The sequence below is a fragment of the Peromyscus leucopus genome, chromosome 15 (assembly GCF_004664715.2).
Source record: "Peromyscus leucopus breed LL Stock chromosome 15, UCI_PerLeu_2.1, whole genome shotgun sequence".
Taxonomy (NCBI): Eukaryota; Metazoa; Chordata; class Mammalia; order Rodentia; family Cricetidae; genus Peromyscus; species Peromyscus leucopus.
The window spans coordinates 44661921-44668361 of record NC_051076.1 but is presented as its reverse complement, the minus strand read 5'-3'; the positions used below and the strand labels follow the sequence as shown (position 1 = coordinate 44668361).

The following is a 6441-nucleotide window of genomic DNA, read 5'->3' as shown; positions in this document are numbered from 1 at the left end:
TGCATATTATACATACATATAACTTGTTTTGAAATAAAATAGGTTTATAGATCTCATTTGAAAATCTCTTAGAACTCACTAAGTTTCTGATTAAAATAACGTTTTTAGATTTTATGGCCCCAAGAAGAATGTTTTATTAAAACACTAAGTTATAAGACAAAACATGTACTTGTCTTTCTGTTTGGTCTGACTTGGTAAATTTTATTGTTTTTAGAAAAATGCTGTTTGGACTTGGATGTTAAGAATCGAGGAAGTATCTTACAGGATCTTTTGATTAATTAATTTGTATTTTTTTTTCAAAAAGGTTATAAATTGGGTCAAGAAGATAGCTCAGTTGGTGAAGTAACTGCCATACAAACAAGAAGTCTGGAGTTCTGCATGCCCTGCAGTCTGTACAAGTCAGGCCCAGCAATGAGCATGTGTGACTCCATGCTCAGGGATAGGGGGGTTAAAGAAACAAGTCAGATCTCGTGAGATCATTGGCTGGGCAGCCTAGCTGCATTGGTGAGTTTCTAGGCTCAGTCAGAGATCTTGCCTGGAAAAATAAAGATGTGACCAGGAAAATACTAGATGTTATCATCTGGCATTTACACATGTGTTCACAAGTTTATGGACACCCACAGGCATATGGGCATACTCTTATATGTTGTAAATTGATATTACTAGGCATAGAAATGTGTTATTTGTGGGTTTTATTTTTCTTTGGATGGTTTAGTGTTAAAAAAAATTATGTTGGAGCCGAGTGGTGGTGGCACATGCCTTTAATCCTAGTACTCGGAAGGCAGAGGCAGGTGGATCTTTGTGAGTTCGAGGCCAGCCTGGTCTACAGAGTGAGATCCAGGAAAGGTACAAAGCTACACAGAGAAACCCTGTCTCCAAAACCAAAAAAGAAAAAAAAAATATGTTGGTTTAGTGTTAAAAACTAATAAATGCTCTGTCGATTATGAGATAGATATGACCATGTGACTCAGTATTGGATCCCCCAAAGATGATTCTGGTGAATCTTTACCCATTCAGTTGATAGGAGTAAGATATGAAGAAATAATCTGAGAGAGTGTAGTTCAGGGCTAGGTGGGAATAAGCAGGACAGTATTATGTTGGACATGACTTTGGTGACCCTGTGGACAATGATCAGGCAAAGATGAACCCTCCCTCTGTCATGTGCTGAATATGTGTCAGCCCTCTGAGTGCTTTAAAATCAACCCAGACTAAATTGTTAAAGGCAAAATTTGATGGGCTCTAGTCATACTCAGGTTAAGAGGTGAACCTGCTAGCAGCTGTCTGAGCTGTTTATCTTAATATCATCATAGTATCTACATAGTAAGTCCAAATGAGGTAGCAAGTCATTCAATTTTCCAATTGCATAGTTTTGAAAACCTAGCAAGATGGATTTTGATGGTCTATGGACCCAAAGGGGTAACACTCAAGAAACAAAATTGGTAGTACATGTCCTGACTGACATTGATCCATCGTAGTTGATTGTGTTATTGTGATAATGCATGGAAGTTGTGTAGTGCACAAAGACCATGCCGCCAACTCTGTAGCCCACCAGCGGAAAGCCACTCTCAAACAGTGAGTGTGCTGAAGTCCTACACAAGAATGCCACTGTGGTTCTGTGAGACGGCACGGTGGGGAAGGTACCTGCTGAAAAGCCAGAGGTCCTGAATTTGATCCTTGGGACGCAAGTCTTCTGATCTCCACATGTATACATCTCTCCTCTCTCATTCTCTCTCTCTCTCTCTCTCTCTCTCTCTCTCTCTCTCTCTCTCTCTCTCACACACACACACACACACACACACACACACTCACACATAGACACACACACACACCACAGAAACACACACACATTAAATACATAAATAAATACAATATAATTAGATAGCATTGGAGACAACACTGTTTATAGGGATGTCCTTTCCCACATATGGTTTCAAGAAATCAAAATGGGAAACTGCAGGATAACATGGATTCTGAAAAGGGGGGAGGAAATTTCTCACGAGAAAATAAGAAAGTTCTGAAAGAATTAACATATTACAGTCGGTGGTCATAATAAATTTATTTTAGTGTAAAGTGAAATATAATTTATACAAAGAGTGTGTTCAAATCAAAATAAGTATTGATCAATGTATTTATTGGAAGAAATGCTGGTTTGGGTCTAATGGAGCTCCTTTATCTTTCCCAAGGCTCCTGTTGTAATTCCGACTCCTGGTCCGTCCCCTGCATGGGACCTTCAGGCTTGTATCACAATGTGCTGGTGACACCTACTCAGTGACCCACTGCGATCTTTTGGGGAAGGTATAAGCCCCTTGGTTGTGTTTTGTTTCAACTCCAGCTGCCACCCGAAGCCATCTCTCCTCCCCAGGTCACCTTTCTACAGTCAAGTGAGTCCCGTCTGCTTCCTGAAACCCCTAAAGCATCCACTGCACGGTTCCTCTGCTCCTCTGTCTTTCCTCATCAGGGAACTCTCACCTTCATTCATTTTCCAATCTCAATTGAGAGCGGTTTCTTTCTGCATTGCTCAAACTCTTTGGTACTGCTCCCCCACTACACACAGATCTCTGGTTATCAGCCCTGGTCACCGGGCTAACTTTTTACCAGATTTTCTTTTTCTTTTTTTCTTTTCTTCTTCTTTTCTTTCTTTCTTTCTTTTTTTTTTTTTTATAGGCCTAAAGGTTACTTTGTTAATTGGTTGAAAATTCTCTGAGGATCTGAAGCACATCTTCTCTATCTTTTCATCTAAATATCTAAAACTGCATTATGCAGACAGTAGGTATTTGGCATGCCATTCTGTCTAGAATAATTTTGGGAGTTGTTTAACTTAAACAAAAGCTGCTGAATCACTTTTTTCTCAATCCCATGATTTTGATCTCACATGCTGAGAGATTCCATTCATGTAAGCCAACATCTTTTGACTTTGTTTCTTTTAAATTTCAGCACACAGAATCCCTGACGCAGCCAACAGAAATGCCCTCCTTAATGTGGTTGACCCAAGCTCCTTTGCTGTGTTTTGTACAAGTTTTATATATCGCCTCAAGAAAAGTCAACTACTGCTGAAATGAGCAACATGAAGCTTTGCTGGTTAGTCAGCCTTGTTATTCCGGAAGCAATGACTTCCACAGAGCCTCATTTACATCCGCAAGCTGCAAAAGGAAGTTTTAGGCGAAGTGTCTCTGCCTCTGTTCAATATGCGGGTCCCACATAACCACATGGCGCTTACAAAACCACCTACATCCGTTCTCATACATTATGTCTAGAATCTTCATATTCATCATTACTGGCAGTTGCATTTTTTCAAAAGCTTCTGAGTCCTTTTGTGGCGATGTGAGATGTGGTGGTTTGGGAGAAAAGCCAATGTCACTTTAAAGGTAAATACTTCCAATGTAATGTTTACACACCACCAAAAAGAGTTATTTCATGACATGCCTTTGTCCTACTCCACACGTCAAGTTCTTCAAAGGTAGTGACAGAGACTGGGAGGTTGCAGACACTCAGGAAATGTTCACAGACAGTGTTTAAGGAAAGGAAAAGGAAATTGACAAGTATACCTGGAGAGTAGAAAAGTTACCAGCTGTTGTAAAACCAATAAATCAATTGACAAATATTTGCAAAGTACTTGCTCATACTCCAACTTCAGAAACTGAGAAGGATTACATGCTGGCACAGGTCCATTCAGGTTTACTTTTTAACCCAACTTAAAATGAAAGCAAGTAAGATAAAGTAAGAGAAAAAAAGAATTGCATATTTTACTCTGTTTCCTTTACTGAGTGTAGGTCTTATAAAGATGCTATTACATTATGGAGGATATATTTTCCTAAGACTGTCTATTGCCATAGATAGAACCAACGGGTACTGTGGTTAGCTTCTTTAGTACTTGAAAACTATGCATCTTTCACACCACTCTGCAGATGTCCATCTCTTCTGGCAACATAGCTGGCAAGAAGGTATCAATGTTTCTTTAATTTTTTTTTTTAAATAGAGTTCCATGTAGCTCAGGCTGGGCTCAAAATCCTAATGTAGTTGAGGCTAACCTTGAACTCTTGACCTTCTTGCCTCCACCACCAAAAATGCTAGGAATATAGCATCCATCTCTATACCAGGCTCGGATCAGCAAAGTCTTAGGATCATAACTACAGCCTTTAAATAGAGCACATGGGCTCCTTTCCAGTCTATCATTATGTACACACACCTGGACCCATATATCATCACCTTGGCAGAATGCATGTGTGTTGCATTCTGTCAAGGATAAGTGGAGAATGGGAAAGTTTGAGGAGTGTGGGTGATACATTTATTTTATTCTAGGGCACACTACTTAGACAGGTACTATAGAAACCACAAGGAACTTAGGATGGTTTTTGTAAAATACTTGCCTCTCCTTTGTTGTGTTTCTGGCTTTAAGTACATTGTGTTTGATTATCTTCATTTGTTAAATGACATCACTAGGTAGTCACCAAAGCTGCTTTTAGCTTCACTGGTTAGTTAACCTGTGACCTCAGGGGAAAGAAGGTGATGGCACCTGGGGAAAAAGGGGACTTGGAGGAAGCAAAGAGACACTGAGTTAGTCTCTTCTTGTTTTTCTTTCACCCATTATCCTCACATCAGGAGGTAGTTTTCTTTTCCTGAGTTACAAGTGAAAAGCAAGGCTTTGTAATTCAAATGTACCTTATAGAGGCAGAATATGTGCTCTGCTTTCCCAGTCCTTGGCATGGGCTGCTTGAACTGCCCTATTGGTTGGGTACCTTTGCTTTCATAGGAAACTAGATTAGTGACAGAGTAGCTCCATCTCTAGTCTGAACCATAGAACTTGACTTGGAATGCTGTGGGACATTAACAGATATGACAGATATAAAGTACTTGATTTGAAACTAAGTGTATAATATGCACTTAATAAATAGAAACATTTCTTTTTTTCTGTTTTAAAATTATTATGTTTGTAAGGGATGGAGACATGGCTTAGGAGTTAAGAACACTGGCTTTTCTTCCTAGCACACACATGAGGGTGCATACCAGCTATAAATTTAGCTTCAGAGAATACCATACCTTCTTCTGGCTTCCCTGGATACCAGACACACATGTGGTGCACAGACATACATGCAGACAATACACTCATACACATAAAGTAAATAAACAAATTAACTAAAATAATTGTATTTATATATTTAACTGGATACATTTATAACCATAGAATTTAGTGATTGAAATAGTTAGTGCTAAGAAGATATAAATTCTTTCCATCATAGATGCAAATATGTATGTATATATATATATATGTATATATATGTATATGTATATACCTCTAATTATCGACATAAGTTTAAGGCTTATAGAACCACTTATGTATATTCCCACACACCATGTCTGGCCATCTTCTTAATCATTATTTAAATAATTCAAGTAATAGAGGAGATATTTCACAATCACTGATGAGAATCAGCCAGCACATTATGTGAATCAGGAGGAGTCATCATAGCAAAGAGACACTGACATAAATCTCGGCAGTGGTTACTAAGTGTATTTAGAGGAAGGCTAATACATCTCTTTGGTTTCCAAAATCCTAACACAGAGTGGAATAATAACCTTTTTTGTTCTTAGAAACCAGGAATGACTTGGGACATTCTGGAGAAGGAGAAAAATTCCTCTGTAAACTGACTGAGACCAAACTGGTGCCTGATACCATCAAATCATCCAGCACAGGACAAACCTTACCACTTCAAATGATTCTTGAATGTAGTTATAAGATTTAAAATGTATGGGCCCATATGTAAGTGTAGTTACCACCTCTCATCAAAATTTTCTCTTTATGGCAAACAGAAACTCATTCAGAAAAACCACAGCTGTATACAATGCAGAGATCTCAGAAACCCTAGCCCAGTGGATACATCTACATCACAGCTCCTATATCTGCTCTGGGAACATCCTTGAAGAAGCAGTGGGAAGACTGTAAAAGCCAGAGCACCAGGAACTCTGCTGTAAGCCTGTCTCTTCTAGAAATGGCTGTTTAAACGAGACCATGACAATGACAATATCAATAGATATGATAATATGGAAGGGGGAAATTCCCTAGACAAAAAATATAGGCTACTGCTGAGGGAGAATTAGCCTTTCCCAGGGATAAGACCCCCTAACAGGCTACCTAACACAAAGTGGTCAGTTCTGAAACCACATACATGTAGAAAACAAAAATGGACTCAAATACACACATGCACACACACACATATACATATGTACACACACACATATATATATACATGCCCCACCCACACACACACACATGCACACACATTTGTGTATATGTAACAATAGTCAATGAAAAAGGCTATCAGGGAAGTATGGGAGGGGTTAGAGGGAGGAAAGATAAAGTGAAAACTTATGTAATTATACTTCAATTAAAATTATAAAAATGATTACTGAGATCATAAATTATGTATTTTGCTTTGTATTGGT

At 38.7% G+C, this 6441-nt stretch overlaps 1 long non-coding RNA gene across 1 annotated transcript; it reads left to right on the top strand.

Annotated features, from left to right (window-relative positions):
- The first annotated feature begins 2184 nt into the window (after positions 1-2184).
- On the top strand, positions 2185-6234 carry LOC119089115. Its single transcript, XR_005092945.1, has 3 exons — positions 2185-2381; positions 2935-3078; positions 5590-6234. It is a non-coding gene; the product is annotated as an uncharacterized LOC119089115 (long non-coding RNA).
- The last annotated feature ends 207 nt before the right edge of the window (positions 6235-6441 follow it).